Here is a 19,937-nt window from a genome sequence, read left to right as displayed (position 1 = left end):
GGGAGCGCGTGGCTGGTTGGTTTGGTTTGGTTTTCATCCTTTCATCCCAAAGGCCCAGTGCGCTTCCACCGGGGGCGCTCCCCGCCCACGCGGCCAGCACCCCGATTAGGGAGGAGAGCGCCGCCGTCGCGTTTATGGCGTGTTCACCATCATGTCTCTGGCGTGCGTACCCTGTTCCTTACATCCCTTTCGTGTTTGCTTTCCCCGTGTCTCTATCTCTGCCCCCGACACAGCTGTCCTTGTCCTGGCTAGAGGCGAGGGAGGGAGGGAGGAGGAGCGGAAGAGGGAGTCCCAGCCTGCCAACCCCCTCCTGGTCACCCCCAACAGGAGATGGAGAGGTTTGGGGAGCAGGAGGGGTCCCGCCTCACTGAATCACCCAGCTCTTTGAAAAATCTCCCAAGCAGCCCCAGCCTCCCCAGGGTTCTGTTCTGTCTTGGGCACATCTAACAATGAACTTAGCAATGAACTTGTTGGTTGAGCTTGCTGCACCCACATCCTTCTTTTCATCCTATTTGTGTTTCCTGCCTTTTGGTTGGGCGCATTTGTAAGTAGTGTTTTGTCTTAAGATTGGTTTGTAGAAGGATGCTGCCTGGAGTTCCTTGGTGGCTCAGCGGGTTAAGGTTCTGGCGTTGTCAGTGCTGTGGTGCAGGTTTGCTCCCTGGCCTGGGAACTTGCACGTGCTTGCTGAGGATGCAACCAGAAAAAGAAAATGCTGCCCTTGCTTGTTTTAACGCTCAGAGGAGCACGTCCACCGCAGAGCCACGCCGTACATGTTCTGCAGGTTAACTTGCATCCCGGCTTTGCCTGCAGCAGGCCAAACTCCGGAGTCCCCATGTCTTCACCCTGTTCTCAGGAACCCATTTTATGTTTTTATTTTTACTTTTTAAATGATGTTTATTTTTGTCCATTATAGTTGGTTTACAGTGTTCTGTCAATGTTCTGCTGTACAGTCACACGTACATATAAACATCGTTTTTCTTCCACCCATTTTAAAATTTGAGCTGCTTGCCCACAGCTTCCTGGTGTCAATCTTGAGTGACAGCCAGAACCATAGGCATTATCCCAACTGCAGCCAAACCGCTGTGCTGGGCAAGGCTCCAACTATGTTTACTCTTGGTTTCTGCACCCTGACGCCGGCTACCTTTATTTATGCAGCTTTGACTTCAGGGATCTGTTGACCGTGCCCTAAGACCTGGAACGTGTAATGGATGGTTTGTTGACTGTTTATTTGAGGAGTTTGTAATCTGGTCAGGGAAATTAAATGTGAGCAAGAAAATGATAGAATACAAAGTTCTCTGCAGGTCACAGCAAGCCGAGTGGTACAGGCACTTTGTGGGAGTTGAGATGGGGAAGATAGCTCACTAATTTAAAATACAGTTGGGGAGTTTCCGTTGTGGCTCAGTGGAAAGGAACCCAACTAGTATCCATGGCTACGTGGGTTCGATCCCTGGCCTCTTTCAGTGGGTTAAGGATCGGGCGTTGCTGTGAGCTGTGGTGTAGGTCGAAGACGAGGCTTGAATCTGGCATTGCTGTGTCTGTGGTGTAGTGTAGGCCAGCAGCTGCAGCCAATTCACCCCCTAGCCTGGGAACTTCCATATGCCCCAGGTGTGGAAATGAAATGAAATAAAATACAAATTCCCCTTTCAGATTAACTTATACAAATATGTTAGCTACCATTTTTATACACTTCTCTTTTCCAAATCAGTCTTTTAAAATGTGATAGGAGTTCCCTGATGGTTCAGCAGGTTAAGGATCCAGTGTTGTCATTGCTGTGGTGCAGGTTCAATCCTTAGCCCAGAAACTTCTTTTTTTCTATCTCTTTTGGCCATACCCGTGGCATATGGAAGTTCTCAGGCCAGGGATCAAATCCAAGCTGGAGGTGTCACCAGCTGCAGCAGCAAGGGATCCTTAACCCACTACACCACAGCAGAAACTCCAGCCTGGGAACTTCTGTATGCCTCGAGCACAGCCAAAAAAAAAAAAAAGTGATGGGGAGTTCCCATCGTGGCGCAGTGGTTAACGAATCCGACTAGGAACCATGAGGTTGTGGGTTCGATCCCTGCCCTTGCTCAGTGGGTTAACGATCCGGCATTGCTGTGAGCTGTGGTGTAGGTTGCAGACGCGGCTCGGATCCCGAGTTGCTGTGGCTCTGGCGTAGGCCGGTGGCTACAGCTCCGATTAGACCCCTAGCCTGGGAACCTCCATATGCCACGGGAGCGGCCCAAGAAATAGCAAAAAAAGACAAATAAAATAAAATTAAATTTAAAAATGTGATGGATTTCAGATTTTATTCAGACAAGTGCCCACTAATCTCTTATGTGTGCTACACATGCTGGCATTCCTTATGCATATCATCCTTAAAATAGCCCTGTCAGAGTTCCATGGTGGCCTAGCAGTTAAGGATTTAGCATTGTCACTGCTGTGGCTCAGGTTACTGCTGTGGTTCAGGTTCAAATCCTGGTCTGGGAACTTTGTATGCTCTAGGCACCGCCCCCCCAAAAAAAACCCCCACAGCTCTGTAAAGTCACTTTTTGTCTCCATTTTTCAGATGGGAAGACTGAGGTTTGAATAGATTAATGAGCTGCCCAATGTCACAGTTCCTAAGAGGCATAGTTAGAATTCCAACCCAGGTCAGTTTGACTGAAGCCTAGACTGTTTCATGCCTCTAGGACATCGGGTGTCATCTTTGCTTCTAGAAATCACAGTGCCTTCTCACATGAGTCTGCCTCTCATTTCTGGTCTTCCAAAGCTGTCCTGGGAAAATGAGAGGCTCACTATTTGTGAGCCTCCTCCAGGATCATGGGCAAAAGTCACCCAGACCACGGGCCAGCTTTCTAGCTCACTCGTTTTGGACGTTTCTATAGTTTCACCCTTGGTTTCCTTGGAAATTCACGCCAGCAGCCTCTGCCTCCTTATACACATTCTCATTCCTCCCACCCACTTCTGTGTCTCTTGAAAGGCAAGAGAAGACTGTGGCATCATCTGGATAGTATGTCTCTCCTAAAGGTCTGGTCACCAGATGGGTGTTGCAGAAACAGCTTCTCTCATCCCTAAACAATCCCACAGTTGCGGGAGCCGACATGAACCTGCCGCGTCCCTGATGGCCTCATCAGTGCACATGTCCACCTCCACTCCTCCAGGTCCTTTGTGCTCCCCTCACCCCTGAACCTGGAGAAGGACTGTGGGTTCAGATACCCGGGAAGGTCTTGCCATGAGGCAAGCTTCTTTTAAAATGATCCTGGAAGTGGTCCTGCGTGTTCTTGCAGAGCCTCCTCAGCTCAAGAGGAGAAGCAGCTCTTATTTCTCCAAGCCTGAGGCCCCATCCCCTCCAGGTTAGGGCTGCAGTCAGCCTCTGGAGCATGCACACATGGGTTACAGACTCATCACTAATTAGTTGTGTCACTCTGGGTAAGAGACCCCACTCCTGGACCCTTTTCCTTCTCTGTAAATAGGACTAAATAATCCAATGAGAAGATTTAATGAGCTAATACATGCAAAGGGCCTAGACATATTAGGAGCTCAAGGCTGGTGCCTTCCCTTTTCCCTTGTTCTGAACTGGAAGTGAAGCCCGGGGAAGGAAGGGAGTTGCTGCAAAATGAGGTCGGGTACCAAAAATGTCAAAGGTCTTCTCAACCCTCCAAGATGCGCTGGCTGCTCTCCACCAAAAACCACTCCAGCAAACCGCCTTGTTGTTTCACTGCTGTCCGCCAGGGGGAGGAAGGGCGCACCTCCCCTCACGGGCCGCTTTCCCTTGCGGGTTCACAGAGCCTTGGGAGAACGTGGCCTCGCGCTTCCCAGCCGCTCAGGGGCGGGGTGCGCACGCGCAGAAGGCTGGCCGTGACGCGGCGCTGGGCTGGGGCGTCCCTTTCCTGCGGGCGGGGAGCTGGGGGCTCCGAGCCCCCGGAGGGCGGCCCCGGCGTGGCCTTGTAGGGCTGGGGGTCCTGCAGGCATTTCTTCCTCTGAGACCAGCTTTCATCTTCGTTTTCGAGAAGGGGCACCCTCTCCCTCTTCAGAGTTAGTATTTCTTCCTTCCCTGTCGTGGATGATCAGGAATTCCAAAGAAAGGGAAGAGAAGGGACATTGACTGAGCACCTACTGCGTTAGCGATGGTGCGAGGGAAGTGGACTCACCTTAGGGGGCCCGATGACCCCCTACTGGAGGAGGTTTTGGATTGGGGTTTGCTTTGTTTCAAAATTTGCAAATACAGAAAAGTAGAGGGAAAAAAATGGAAAGAATCCACCTCTCCTCACCCCAAAGTATCCCTTGCTGTCTCCCGAAAATGTATCCTAAAATATTTATTCAAGTATGTATTGAACCTATGTGCTTAGCCTGTTAGGTTGTGTGGGGCTGCAGAGGGAACAAAAAATACGCAAATGCGTGCATGTTAGTGTCTTAAGGGAAAATCCCATAGCAAAAGCCAGAGAGGCACCTTATTAAGAAAGATTTTATTTTATTGTTGAGTTTTATTTATTTATTTATTTATTTTTTGCTCTTTAGGCTGGCACCATGGCATATGGAAGTTCCCAGGCGAGGATCTGAATTGGAGCTACAGCTTCAGGCCTACACCAGAACCACAGCAGCTTGGGATCCCAACTGTGTCTGTAACCTACACCACAGTTCACAGCCATGCCAGATCCTTAACCCACTGAATGAGGCCAGGGATCGAACACCCATCCTCACGGATACTAGTTGGATTCATTTCCACTGTGCCACAAAGGGAACTTAAAGAAAGATTTTAGAAAGGAAAACCCACAGAAGAGAGAAGCTGTGGATTTGGTAAAAAACATTACAATTTGTATTTGAATTGAACTATGTATTAGAGAATGTATGTGAGGAAAATTATTTAGCTCAATCCTCTGATTTTATCTTTTTCTTATAAGGTTTTTATTTGACTTTTTTGTTTGGTTGTTTTTTTTTTGTTTTGTTTTGTTTTGGCTTTTTGTTTTTGGCTGCACCTGCAGCATGCCAAAATTCCCTGGCCAGGGATTGAACCTGAGCCACAGCAGTGACAACACTGGATCCTTAACCAGCTGTGCCACTAGGGAACTCCTTCTTTTTGACTTTTAAGTCACAAAATAGTGCACATTAATTGTATGCAAAATTGTAACCACGATCAGAATTTTAATACTCACGAGGAAAATGAGGCCCAGAAATGTCAAGTAAGTTGCTTAGTATCCAGTAGGATGGGACAGGGACCAGAGGGCAGATCTCAGATTTCCAGGCAGGCACTGTTTCTGTTGTATCATGATAGCCAAATGTGGTTCAGGCTTTACGTTTTTTTTTTTTTTTTTTTTTTTTGTCTTTTGTTGTTGTTGCTATTTCTTGGGCCGCTCCCGCGGCATATGGAGGTTCCCAGGCTAGGGGTTGAATCGGAGCTGTAGCCACCAGCCTATGACAGAGCCACAGCAACGCAGGATCCGAGCCGCGTCTGCAACCTACACCACAGCTCATGGCAATGCCGGATTGTTAACCCACTGAGCAAGGGCAGGGACCGAACCCGCAACCTCATGGTTCCTAGTCGGATTCGTTAACCACTGCGCCACGACGGGAACTCCCTTTTTTTTTTTTGTCTTTTTGCTATTTCTTGGGCTGCTCCTGTGGTATATGGAGGTTCCCAGGCTAGGGGTCTAATCGGAGCTGTAGCCACCAGCCTATGACAGAGCCACAGCAACGCAGGATCTGAGCCGCGTCTGCAACCTACACCACAGCTCACGGCAACACCAGATCCTTAACCCACGGAGCAAGGGCAGGGACCGAACCTGCAACCTCATGGTTCCTAGTCGGATTCGTTAACCACTGCGCCATGACAGGAACTCCGTGATTCAGGCTTTAAAAGAAATTCTCAAAGAATTCATCCTGGAGGAAAAAAGCTCTACAAATTTAATCAAAGCTTGAGTTCTCAGATCATTATTAGATCTTGGATAATTCATACCAAGGAGAGAGTCAGTAAACCCATAATGAATAGCTTTTGGCTATATCATAACTTTTGGTAGATGGCAGGATTTATACTGGAGAGCAACTAAATACATTTAATAAATATGGTAAAAAGTCAGATGGATTCTTCTCTATCCTTATTAAGTTCCAAGGAATCCATACTTGAATTAGCTCCTGTTCAAGTTTATGCAGAACCAGGGTGCCTGTCACTCCTGTGCTGGAGGGACCACTCAGCTTGCTTTCAGGGTGATTGGAAAGTCTTAATTCATTCTTCAATCATGAAAGGGGCAGGATATGGGATTGCGAGACCAGGATCCAGTTAGAAGCTCTCACTGCAGGCTATGTGGTAGGGGAAAGGCCTTTGGAAATATCCTTCTGAAAAGATTCTAGACAGCAGTTTCTCTGTGGTTCATCCGGTTAAGGATCCAGTGTTGTCACTGCTGCAGTTTTGGGTCACTGCCATGGCTCAGGTTCCATTCCCGGCCCAGGAACTTCTGCATACCATGGGCATGGCCAAGGAGGAAAAAAAAAAAAAAAAGAAGAAGAAGATTCTAGACAGAAGATCCAGAGTCAGACCTTAGAGGGGGAATGATTAGGATGCTGTAAGATAGAGTTCTCAGTGGGGTTGTGCCTCAGAAGCACATGAAAATCTTCTAAGAAATAAAGAAGAAGGCTGCGAGGAGTCCAACCTCACAGCCTCTCTCTTCTTTCAAGTCTCTGGTTCGCAGGACACCTAGATTGAGAGCCGCTTTCGTTACCATGGCTCAGCAGGTGCACAGGATCTGGTCCTCACCCACCTTTCTGACTTTTTCTCCGAGAACCTGAGCATTTTCCTTCCCCATCCTTGCATATTATTTATGCCTCAACTGGAATGTCTTCTCAGAGAACCTTTCTTAACTTCCCCAGCGTGATGGGCGGAGATGCCCACACTCTCTAGTGTATTTCACCCCATTTTATTTTCCTCAATATTTTGAAAGGCAAAATATTGTATTTCTTCTCATTTCTTGTGCATCTCAGGGGTTACAATGGCCTGCTACCTTTTTTTCTATGGCCTGAGAGCTAAGGATGGTTTATATGTTTTTTATTTTTTATTTATTTTATTTTTGCCATTTCTAGGGCTGCTCCCGCGGCATATGGAGGTTCCCAGGCTAGGGGTCGAATTGGAGCTGTAGCCGCCCAGCCTACCCCAGAGCCACAGCAATGCGGGATCTGAACCACGTCTGCAACCTGCACCAGAGCTCACAGCAACGCCGGATCCTGAACCCACTGAGCAAGGCCAGGGATCGAACCCGCAACCTCATGCTTCCTAATCGGATTCATTAACCACTGAGCCACGACGGGAACTCCGGTTTATATGTTTTTTAAATGACGAAGAAGAAAGAGAAGAAGAATCACAATAATGTATAGACAAAGTCCCCTATGGGAGAGGGGCCTTGCCGAGAAGGGGAAGGAAAATAAAGCGCAGGTGCTTCTCTGGGAATGCGTTTGAGAGTGAAGCAACCATTGTGTCTTAGAAATAGAATTCTGTAAGCGAAGAGAGGCAGATGCTAGAGAGGCTACAGCGAGAGAGGCAAGACCCACAAGAAGAGGGCTGGGGAGTAGACTGTGACCAGGTATTTTTATTTACTTATTTATGAAAATGTCATGCCTGTGGAGTTCCCGTTGTGGTGCAGTGGAAACAACCCAACTAGGAACCTGAGCGAACTAAGGAACCTGAGCGGCCGCCCGCGCATGCGCGGACGCAGGGTCAGGGGGTCTCAACCAGTCTTCACCGGTTCCGGCTCAAACAGGACACACCTGCCTCCAAGTGTCTGGACAAGGACGGGGGCAAACGTCTTGTTGAGGCTCCACGAAGCATAGGAGACCTGCACGTTTTTGTCGAAAACAGTTAAAGCGAGCCTGGCCCGTGAAGGTAGGTCACAGTGCTTGACTTACGCAGCAGGTGGGAATTTCTGACGCGTCCCCTCGGTTTCGCTGGTTCCCTGCTGGGTGAGACGGCAGCGGTGCATGGGAAGCAAGGTCACCCCAGGTCTCAGCGAGAAGTGCCTCACACTTTGGGTTTGGCTGTAGATTTTTCACAGAAGAGCAGAAGCTGGGGGACAAGGCACAGGAGTGCTGGCCCTGGGGGACGAGCCAAAGGACCAGGGGTCTGACATACCCATCTCGCCTGGAGAACCCCTGTGGCTCTTGGGGGATGGACTCACCGGTGCCTTAAACAGTTCCTGCCTAACCCTGTGGCACCCACTGTGTGCCCCAGAACACAGCACCCTGGGGGCAAGCGCTTCCTAAATGGGGAGTCGGTGAGTTTGGGTGTGGGCTGGCTAAGGCTGTTCTCATTCTGCAGCCAAGAAAGATGCTTCCTTTTTGTTTTTTTGTCTTTTTAGGGCTGCACCCACGACATATGGAGGTTCCCAGGCTAGGGCTTGAATTGGAGCTACAGCTGCCGGCCTACACCACAGCCATAGCAACACAGGATCCAAGCTGTGTCTGCGACCTACGCAACAGCTCATGGCAGCGCCAGATCCTTAACCCACTGAGCGAGGCCAGGGATTGAACCTGTGTCCTCGTGGATACTAGTCAGATTTGTTCCCGCTGCGCCAGGACGGGAACTCCAAGATGATGTGTCCTAATGGCCCCTCATAATATCCAGTCCAGGTGGGCGGGAGGGGCAACAGTAAGGATTCTTGATCCCCTCCTTTGTCTCCTCCTTCCCCTAATTGCCTTACCTATTAGCCACAATGTACCTAGAACCCTAGGCAATTGCTGGGGTTTTTATTCTGGAGGCATTTAACATCCTAGTGTTGTGGGAGGGTAGCGAGGGTGACACAAAGCCTTGCAGCCTTGTGAATACTGCCCTTGGGGTTGGCACCGTGAAGACCCTCAGTTCGTGGGGTAAACACTTCATGCTGATTTCAGTGACTTCTCCCACGTGTGTCGCCTAACAAAGTGATGGCGGGTGAGCACTGCCACCTTCCTGCAATTTGCCCTCTGCTCCGTCGTCGGCAGCATTGCCTCTTGTCTCAGCAGCACTGGCCTCAGACCTCAGAGGAGATAAGCCCAAATCAGCCTGATCCTTATCTTTTTTTTTTTTTTTTAAATGGCCACACCCATGGCATATGAAGATCCCTGGCCGGGGATCAAATCTGAGCCACAGCTGCAACCTGTGCCACAGTTGCAGCAATGCTGGATCCTTGACCCACTGTCCCACAGCAAGAGCTCTGGCCTGACCTTCTCTTGCTCACCTTTATTCCCCTGCTTCAACCAGGTGGCTGTAAAGGGTCACACCTTTTTTTTTTTTGTCTTTTTAGGCCTGCACCCTCGGCACATGGAGGTTCCCAGGCTAGGGGTCCAATTGGAGCTATAGCCGCTGGCCTATGCCACACTGAGCCAGGGATCGAACCTGTGTCCTCATGGATACCAGACAGATTTGTTTCTGCTGTGCCATGACAGGAACTCCCGGGCCACACTTGTTACCCCTCCATGGGGTTGCCTCTACCGCAGGGTCCAGTTTTGACACCTCACCCAGGGGCAGAGCAAATCCAGCAAACAATATAACTTACCTTTCAGGTGGGTTTAATATCATTCCCCCACCCCAAATAAGTACTTCTCTGGATAATAAGTCCAGAGATGAGGTTTGATATTTCCCATTAGAAACTTGCAGTCTTGGAGTTCCTGTCATGGCTCAGTGGAAATAAATCTGACTAGTATCCATGAGGACACAGGTTCAATCCCTGGCCTTGCTCCGTGGGTTAAGGATCTGGTGTTGCTGTGAGCTGTGGTATAGGTTGCAGACTCGGCTCGGATCTGGCGTGGCTGTGGCTGTGGCGTGGGCTGGTGGCTATAGCTCCTATTTGACCCCAGCCTGGGAACTTCCATATGCAATGGCTGTGGCTCTAGAAAGCCAAAAAAAAAAAGAAACTCGCAATCTTTGGAACTCAAATCTCACGTAGGACTAGAGCAGCAGGACTGTAGGGACTTTGGGGACTACGAGGACCTTTAGAGACCGTTTAACCCATCATCTTATTGTGTATTTATTTATTTTTTTAACTATAGAAATCTACTGCCTAGAAGTTATTTCGCTGTGTGTTTTGGATGACACGAAGCCGTATTAAATACCTCTATCTTCCTCTCCTGCCTTCTCTCTGGTGCGCTCTGCCTCCCACCACATTGTTTTGTGCTCCTGTGTCTTTCCTGGAAGGTCCTCCGCACCTCACAGCCCCTTCACCCGGCTGCCTCCTGTCACCCCTGAGTCTCAGCTCAGCTACTGTTGTCTCAGGAGACCTTGAGACCCTCAGTCTGGGTGGGGGACGCTTTTCTTTTCCAGCCTGCCCTGGGCACCTCTCCGTCACCGCATGGACCATGTGATAATGCGGTTATGCATTTGTGTTGGTCATCTCCCCTTGGCTCTGGACTCTGAGGTTAGGGCCTGAAGCTATTCCTCTTGGAGTCAGGCCCAGAGTCTCCTCTGACAAAGACGAGCAGGAGGGAGAAGCCATCATGAGGCTTATAAAAGGATTCTATCAAGGCAGGTGTGGCAGATACTACAAGGGCAGCATAAGGGTAGCATCAGGTTACTCTCGGTTTCTTGGCAACGGGCCAGAGCTGGAAGTCCACCTCCAGCCGAAGGGAGGGGCCCGGGAAGGAGTTGCTTCCTTCCAAACCAAAGGCCTTGAGGCCCAGGCAGGTTCTATGAACCGCAGAAGCCGGAGTCATTAACAAGTGGATTTTTTTTTTTTTTTTGGTCTTTTTGCCGTTTCTTGAGCTGTTGCCACGACATAGGGAGGTTACCAGGCTAGGGGTCCAGTCGGCGCTGTAGCCACCGGCCTACGCCAGAGTCACAGCAACGCGGGATCCAAGCCGCGTCTGCGACCTATACCACTGCTCACGGCAACATTGGATCCTTAACTCACTGATCAAGGCCAGGGATGGAACCCGCAACCTCGTGGTTCCTAGTCAGATTCGTTAACCACTGAGCCACAAAGGGAACTCCCAACTAGTGGATGTTGTGATTGACAAGGCGGTGAAGAGTGGTGGAAGGGGCCAGGACGCGCGTCAGGAGCCCTGGTCCTGGTCCTGCCTCGCTCCTCTGATCCACGTGGGCCTGCAGGAGGACCCACAGGCCAAACGAGACTCCCTGACACGTTATGTCTTTTCCCCGCCTGGCCTAGAACCATGTCTGTCCTTCCGCAACTATCTCCTGGTCAAAACACTGCTCTCCTTTGCCATCCAGCTCAGATCCCATCTCCTGAGTGAAGCCTTCATCTTCCAAACCAGATGTGGGGGTATCTCGTCTTTGCTCTGAACGCACAGGAAAATGCTTATACCTTCTTAGGAAACTTAGTCTTGTTCTGCTTCACTGTTTACGTATGTGCTTCTCTTATTCCTCCTACTAAACTATGCCCGTTAACTTTCCCCTCCTTGAGACCAAAGTTCATTTTTTTGGCCTCACCCATGGCATATGGAATTTCCCTGGGCCAGGGAACCCACACCATAGCAATGACCCCTGCCACAGCGTGTCAACACCAGAGCCTTAACCTGCTGAGCCATCAGGGAACTCCCAAAGGTCATATTTATTTGTGGCACTCCCTTATTACCTCATTTATGGTAGATGCACAATATTTGTTGACTGAAAGCTTCCCTTTTATTCAGTAAAGGGTCATGGCCGATGACATGGACTCTGAGCCGGTGGGACTCTGAGCAAGTTCCTTAAGCTTTCTGTGCATCAGTTTCCCCAACAGTAAATGGGAATAATAGTACCTACTTCCCAAGGTTATGTTGAGGAGTCAGTGAGCACTTAGCCTGGCACACTGTCGGCGTTAACGACGAGTCCACTTCTTCAGAAAGGGTCGGGGCAGGATGCTGTCACCAGTATCCAAACACTAACACGTAATATGAATTTTTCTCTCCCTGACTTAGTGGCTCCTTCCCCCATCCCCACATCTGCTGTGACCAAACCACGGGTGCGTCGTAAACTCCTCCCAGAGAGCTTTCTATTGTCCTAGATATTTGCACAGATTCCCTGGTTTGGGTGTGCAGATGAGTTTGGAAAAGGAAGATTCTGCATTGTGCTTTCCACGTTATCACAGAGATTTAGTTGTTAATTTGCCCCTGATTGGTTTTTACAAGAAGGAATGTCTCTAGGTAGGTTCCTGGGAGCCGACAGAGGTTTCTCTGTAGGTGGAATTATTGGAGCGAAAGCAGTGATATCACAGAGGGTTAATAATGATCAGGGCCTTGAGTAAAGTCAACGTACTGTGATGATTAATGGTTTCCAATTTAAGTGAACAAAGAGTTTTTTCTTTTTGTTCAGGTACAGTTGATGTGCAGTGTTGTGTTAATTTTGTCCGCACAGCAAAGCGATTCGGTTATACACGCATTCTTTTTATTCTCTTTTCCATTAAGTTCATCACAGGACATTGCATAGAGTTCCCTGTGCTATACTGAGCAACCTTGTTTACCCACATATAGCAGTTTGCATCTGCTAACCCCAGCCTCCCACAGCGTCTCTCTTCCACCTCCACCCGCCTCCCCTTGGCAACCACAATTCTGTTTCTCTATGTTGAAGACAGTTTTCTGTACCAAACTCTCAAACCAATGTAGGTTTCTGCAACAGTCACGGGCTGGAGGTTACAGACAAACGATTCTTAGAATTATGAAAACAGCCTGCTAATATCAGTGAGAAAAGCGCTTCGAGACTTTTAGAAAACCCGAAAGACCCTGAGGCCCAGTTTTGGGAGGAGCAGATACAGAATACGTGAAGATTGAACTTATGTTTTACGGCCCCTGTATGTAAATATTTCCTTACTTGTTTGTCTTTTTGGAAAACCACGGCTAGTGACTCGCTCCGGGCTTGCCTTTCCTAAGCACTTCTATCTACACCGAAGGTCTTTGGTGTATAGGTTTTTAAATTCCATCGGGTGAGGCTGATCATCAGGTGAAAGTGGTTGAGATGTTACAGGGAGACAGGTGAGATGTGGTAGGTAGCGGAGTGAAAGGGGAAAGAAACCTGTGGCTCTGATTGTGGTGCTCTGCTGAGCCCAGCGCAGCCGAGAGCTGCTGGCCCTCGGCCTGTTTCGCCGCCCTGTGTCCCAAGTAACTCTTGTTTCAGAAGCTTTTCCTGTGTCACAGTACTGTTTCCTTTTCACAGCACCTGCATGTGGCACCAGAGGGAGGCCTGCAGGGAAAGGGAGCTTTTCCCAGCTGTGCCTTCTTTCAGGGAGGGGACAGACTGCAGACACCCTTCTTTGGGGTGCTCTCCGGGCACAGGCTGAGCTCGTCTGCTGGTGCTTTGCTCGGTACATGGATTGGGGTCGGGAGGAGGCTGCGTGGGCGAGCCTCATCCTCCTCTGCAGCTGCTTGTCTCCTTTTAAGGACATTTATTTTGTTTCCGTTCTGACAAACAAATAATAAGATTTTCCATGGAGGGCTGGACAATCAGAGGAACTGCAAGGTGGGGGGGGGGTCTGTTCCTGCTTCTCTACAGCTTTGCAAGGGGGGAAGGAAGGCTCAGGGGAGGGGGCGAGGCACTTGGAAAGCTTCACTGCGCATCCTCGGCAGGTTTTATGTTTCCGTGAAAAGAACACCACAGTTTGCCATCAGCAACACCTGGAGTGCTCCCCTGTGCCCGAGGGGGAGTTCAGGACAGTAGCCATGGAGACAGGGCACCCCCGAAAGCAGCATTGTGTTGCTGGAATGCTGAGGGCAGATGGGAAGAAGACAGACAAACAGCCTGAGGTTTGGAGGTTAGATTTATTGAGCTCTAGACATTGGACTAAATTGTTGAGTTGCTGAGTTTATGAGAGACGTAAAGAAGCCATCCTGGAGTTCCCCTCGTGGTGCAGTGGAAACGAATCCGACTGGGAACCATGAGGTTGCGGGTTCGATCGCTGGCCTTGCTCAGTGGGTTAAGGATCCGGCGTTGCCTTGAGCTCTGGTGTAGGTCGCAGACGCGGCTTGGATCTGGCATCGCTGTGGCTGTGGTCTAGGCAGCTGTAGCTCTGATTCGACACCCAGCCTGGAAACCTCCATATGCCATGGGTGCAGCCCTTAAAAAAAAAAAAAGAAAGAAAGAAAGAAAGAAAGAAGCAATCCCAACAGATTCTCTGGTTCCATTTGTATGAAATATTCAGAACAGGTACATTTCTAGAGACAAAGTGGACCAGTGGATACCTGGGGCTGCTGTGAGGCATAGGGTGGAGAGTGACTGCTAATGGGTACATACAAAGTTTCCTTTGGGGCCGACAGAAATGTTCTAAAGCTAGATTATGGTGGTGATCGCACAACTCTGTAAAACCATGGAATTGCACACTTTAAGGAATGAAATTGACATGTGAAGTATATTTCGTTAGCACTAGTAAATAAAAGCTTCCCCCACCCTGTGCCCCAAGAAAAGCACATTCCAACTCTAAATCTAGTTAGGGAGGAAGGTGTCCCCACCCAGGATGGGGTTATAGAAGAAACAGGACTGACTGTGAGCTGATCGTTGTTGAATGAGGGTGATGAGTATCGGAGCTACGTTATTCTCTCGACCTCGGTATGTGTTTGGAAATTTCCATAAGAAGTCAAATGGATTTTAAAAAACTAACGCACATACAAACCACCTAAAAATGCTGAGAGAAATGATGAAAGGGTAGAAAATGGATGATAGTGAAAACTGAATCTGGCGTTCCCTTCATGGCGCAGCAGTTAATGAACCTGACTAGGAATCATGAGGATGCGGGTTCGATCCCTGACCTTACTCATTGGGTTAAGGATCTAGTGTTGCTGAGAACCGTGGTGTAGGTCGAAGATGCGGCTCAGATCCCGAGTTGCTGTGGCTGTGGTGTAGGCTGGCAGCTGCAGCTCTGATTCAGCCCCTCACCTGGAGACTTCCATATGCTGCAGGTGTGGCCTAAAAAGCAAAAAAAAAAAGCTGAATCTCACCGATATCATGGAAAGAAGGGTTATTCCAAGTGTCCATAGCTGAGTATTCCCATCATCACTGGTTTTTCTTTCCTTTATTTTATAGCATTACTTTATAGATACCAATAATTGGGTTAGAGAATGGTGACGTGAGAATGATCTCTATTATTTTTTTGAGACAAAATAGAGATTTTAAAACAATTACTCTGAAAACAACATAAAAAAAATTCCTGTGAGGAGTTCCCACTGTGGCAAAGTGGGTTAAGGATCCAGCATTGTCTCTGCCGCTTGGATTCGATCCCTGGCCCAGGAACTACCATATGGCACAGGTGTGGCAAAAAAAAAAAAAAAATTCATGTGCATCTGAACGGATATATATAAGGAAAAGTAGGTCTCCTTCCTAGAGTGGACCTCGAGTTCTATTCCCCAGAGACAATTACCATCGCTACCAGCAGTTTTTATCAATGCAGAATGTGTGTGCATGTGTGTGTGCATGTGTGCATGCATATACAGGTATACACGTACACACTGACCTTTTTTTCTTATGTATATATAGTTGTATGTATTTATAAGCACACCTTGGCCCTATCGTGGGTTCCAGAACATGGCGATAAAGAAATATCACAATGAAGTAGGTCACACAATTTTTCTGGTTTCCCCGTGCGTATAAAAGTTGTGTTTGCACTACACTGTAGTTTATTTAATGAGCAATAGCATTATGTCTAAACAAAAGAATGTACATAGCTTAATTAAAAAAATACTTTATTGCTAAAAAACACTAACCATTATCTGAGCCTTCAGTGAGTCACAGTCTTTTTGCTGGTGGAGGGTGTAAAATATTGGTAGAATTACCAAATGTGACTCAGAGACACAGAGCAAGCAGATGCCCTTGGAAAGTGGTGCCGGTCGTCTTGCTTGAAGCAGTGCGTCAAGTGTCAGGTGTCAGTCCACAGGTGACCAGCTTTGTTCATTGGTACCTGTAAGACCTCCCTTGGGGACCACAATTACATGGGGAGCACTTTGCCTGGATTTGTGAGTCTGCATTTCAGGGTGAGGCAAGATCGGTTACTGAAGACAGAAGCGCAAGCTTATGTCGATTCGGTGCATCCTAACTGGACTTTTAGTCAGCAGTTATTTGTGGAACACTTGTTCTGTGCCAGGCCCTGTTCTTGGCTCTAAATACATAGCGGTAAGAGAAAAAAAAATCCTTTCCCTCAATTAACATTCTTTTATTTTTTATTTGTATTTTTTGCTTTTTATGGCCACACCCATGGCCTATGGAGGTTCCCAGGCCAGGGGTCCAATCAGAGCCACAGCTGCCGACCTACACCAGCGCTACAGCAACGCCAGATCCGAGCCGCGTCTGCAACCTACACCACAGCTCACGGCGATGCTGGATCCTAAACCCACTGAGCGAGCCCGGGGATCGAACCCGCCATCTCATGGTTCCTAGTTGGATTCGTTTCTGTTGCGCCACGACGGGAACTCCAACATTCTTTTATTTATTTATTTGGTTGTACCCACGGTATGTGGAAGTTCCCAGGCCAGGTTTCAAGGCTGTGCCACAGCAATGACAACATCGAAGACTTAAACTCTAGGCCACCAGGGAACGCCTCGATGTATATTCTAATGGAAGGAAAAAAAATGAATAAACAAATAAGTGAAAGGTATAGTATGGCAGATGGTGATGAGTTCTGTGGAGAAAAATAAAGGAAGAGACTAGAGGGAATTGTTGGGAAGATCACAGTTTTTGAATTTTGGGGGGCAGTTATAGGTTAACAGCAAAGTTGAGAAGAAACAGAGATAAGCCACATAACTGCTGTCCGCACACACGCACATCTTCCCGCATGATCAGCATCCTCCACCAGCGTGGACGACGGTTCCAGCTGGTGAACCTACAAGCCACATCGGCAGCATCATCCAAAGTCCCTAGTGTACTTGAGGGCTCACTCTTGGGGTTGTCCATTCCCCGTGGGTGGGAAAATGTATACCATGCATCCGCCATAGTATTATCCGGAGCTGTTACAGGGGAGGCAGAAGTGTTGAATCATATTCTCCGAACTGAGAAGGAACTTCGAGACAGAAAAACTGAAGTAGGCAACTCCATAAAGTGCAATCGTGAAGTTTATTGTGGGAAACTTACATACAGGAAGGAAGTCTCAGGCAGATGGACAACCCCCTACGGCACAGGGAGATGTAAAGAGGTCAAAGCTAAAAATAGAATCTGACCACCAAGTGAGAAGCTTGGCTGCACCCACTGGAATCTGGGGTTTTTTTCCTTCCCCCAGGGGTTGTCACGACTGTTCACCATCTGCAGGAGCAAAGGGCATTCTTCCAGCGTTCCTATCAGATGAAAGGAAGGGTAAACGCTGATAGGGGGCTTATCTGGTTCGGTGCATTCTCTGTGAACAGGCTAAAGTTCAGCAACACAGAAAGGGGAGCGGGTAGGACTGTGGGCCTAAGGTGGAGCTGGCAGAACGGTGTCAGTGTGGTTTAGCCGCACACGAATGCTTTCACCGCCTGAAAGTCCTCTGAGCTCTGCCTGTTCATCCCGCCCTTCCCTCAACCCCTGGCAACCCCTGATATTTTTATCGTCTGCACAATTTTGCCTTTTCCAGCATGTCATAGAGTTGGAACTGTACAGTATGCGGCCTTTTCAGATTGGTTTCTTTCACTTGGTGACATGCATTTAAGTTTTCTTCGTGTCTTTTCATGGCTGATAGCTCATTTCTTTCTGGCAATAAGTAATATTCCATATAAAAAGACAAAAAAAGAAGTTCCTGTCGTGGCTCAGTGGCTAATGAATCCGACTAGGAACCATGAGGTTGTGGGTTCGATCCCTGGTCTCGCTCAGTGGGTTAAGGATCCAGCATTGCCGTGAGCTGTGGTGTAGGTTGCAGACGGCTTGGATCCCGAGTTGCTGGTGTAGGCTGGTGGCTACAGCTCCGACTCGACCCCTAGCCTGGGAACCTCCATATGCCACGGGAGCGGCCCTAGAAAAGGCAAAAAGACACACACACAAAAAAAGGAAAAAAAAAATCAGTAGGAGTTCCTGTCATGGCTCAGTGGTTAATGAAGCCGAGTAGTATCCATGAGGACACATGTTCAATCCCTGGCCTTGCTCAGTGGGTTAGGGATCTGGTATTGCCACAAGCTGTGGTGGCTCAGATCTCATGTGGCTGTGGCTGTGGTGTAGGCAGGTGGCTACAGCTCCGATTAGACCCCTAGCCTGGGAACTTCCATGTGCCTCGGATGTGATCCTAAAAAGACAAAATAATAATATTCCACTGTCTGGATGTGCCACAGTTTATCCATTCACCTACTGAAGGACACCTTGGTTGCGTCCACGTTTTGGCAGTGGTTGATAAAGTCGCCGTAAACACCCGCATGCACGTTTTCGTGTGGACATAGGTCTTCAGCTCCTTTGGGTAAATAGCAAGAACACGACTGACGGACAATGGGAAGGGTAAATTTAGTTTTGTTAAGAAATTGCCAAAATGTCTTCTGAAGTGGCAGCACGGTGTTGCATTCCTGTCAGCAACGCATGAGAGTTGCTTTCGCTCCACGTTCTTGTCAGCATTTGGGGTTGTCTGTTTTGGGGGTGTTTTAACAGATGTGTTAGTGGTTTGTTGCTTTAATTTGCATTTCCCCGATGACAGATGGTGTGGATGATGTTTTCACATGCTTATTTGTCACTTCTTTGGTGAGGTGTCTGCCAAGCTCTTTGACCCATTTTTAAAAATTAAAAAAAAAATTATTTTATTTTATGGCTACAACCATGGCCTATGGAAGTTCCCAGGCCAGGGACTGAATCCGAGTCACAGCTGTGGCAACGCTGGATCCTTTAACCCACCGTGCCAGGCTGGGGATCAAACCCACACCTCCACAGCAGGAACTCCTTTGACCTGTTTTTTTAATCAAGTGGTTTGTTGTCTTATTGTTAAGTTTTAAGAGTTCTTTGCATATTTTAACAGTCCTTTATCACATATCTCTTTTGCAAATATTTTCTCACAGTCTGTCCCTTGGCTTTTCGTTCTCTTGACAGTACCTTTCACAGAGCAGAAAATCTTCTCTCTCTCTTTTTTTTTTTTGTCTTTTCCAGGGCCCCACCCATGGCATATGGAGTTTTCCAGGCTAGGGGTCTAATTGGAGCTGTAGCCGTCAGCCTACGCCACAGCCACAGCAATGCCACATCTGAGCCGTGTCTTCAACCTATACCACGGTTCATGGCAACGCCTCATCCTTAACCCACTCACTGAATGAGGCCAGAGATCAAACCTGCAACCTTGTGGTTCCTAGTCGGATTCGTTAGCCACTGAGACAGGACCGGAACTCCAGAAAATCTGTATTTAGTAAAGTGTAGCTAATCAGTACTTTCTTTCATGGCTCATGCTTTCAGTGTCATATCTTTAAAGTCATCACCAAAGCCAAGGTCATCCAGATTTTTCTCCCACCATCGTCCAGAAATATTATAGTATTGCATTTTATACTTAGGTCTGTGATCCATTTTGAGTTAATTTTTGTTAAGAGTGTAAGGTCTGGAGTTCCCGTCATGGCGCAGTGGTTAACAAATCCGACTAGGAACCATGAGGTTGCAGGTTCGATCCCTGCCCTTGCTTAGTGGGTCAAGATTCCGGCGTTGCCGTGAGCTGTGGTGTAGGTTGCAGACGCGGCTTGGATCCTGCGTTGCTGTGGCTCTGGCGTAGGCTGGCAGCTACAGCTCCGATTCCACCCCTAGCCCGGGAACCTCCATATGCCGCAGGAGCAGCCCAAGAAATGGCAAAAAGACAAATAAATAAATAAATAAATAAATAAATAAATAAAAAAGAGTGTAAGGTCTGTAGATTCTAGATCTTTTTTTTTTTTTAAACATGTGGCTATCCAGTTGTTCCACCGCAAATTGTTGAAGAAACTGTATTTCTCCACTGAACGGTATCCACTCCATTCCATTGATCTGTCGTTTCACCAGTGCCCCTGTCTCTTGATCACTGTAGCTTTGTAACGACTCTTTGAGGTCAGGTAGTGTCAGCCCCCTTTTTTTTTTCCTCCTTCCGTATTGTATTGGCTAATCTGAACCTTTGCCTCTTTAGAATCAGCTTGTT

Source organism: Phacochoerus africanus, chromosome 14 (genome assembly GCF_016906955.1).
Source record: "Phacochoerus africanus isolate WHEZ1 chromosome 14, ROS_Pafr_v1, whole genome shotgun sequence".
NCBI lineage: Eukaryota > Metazoa > Chordata > Mammalia > Artiodactyla > Suidae > Phacochoerus > Phacochoerus africanus.
The sequence above is the reverse complement of the archived record's forward strand: the minus strand, read 5'-3'. Positions refer to the sequence as shown.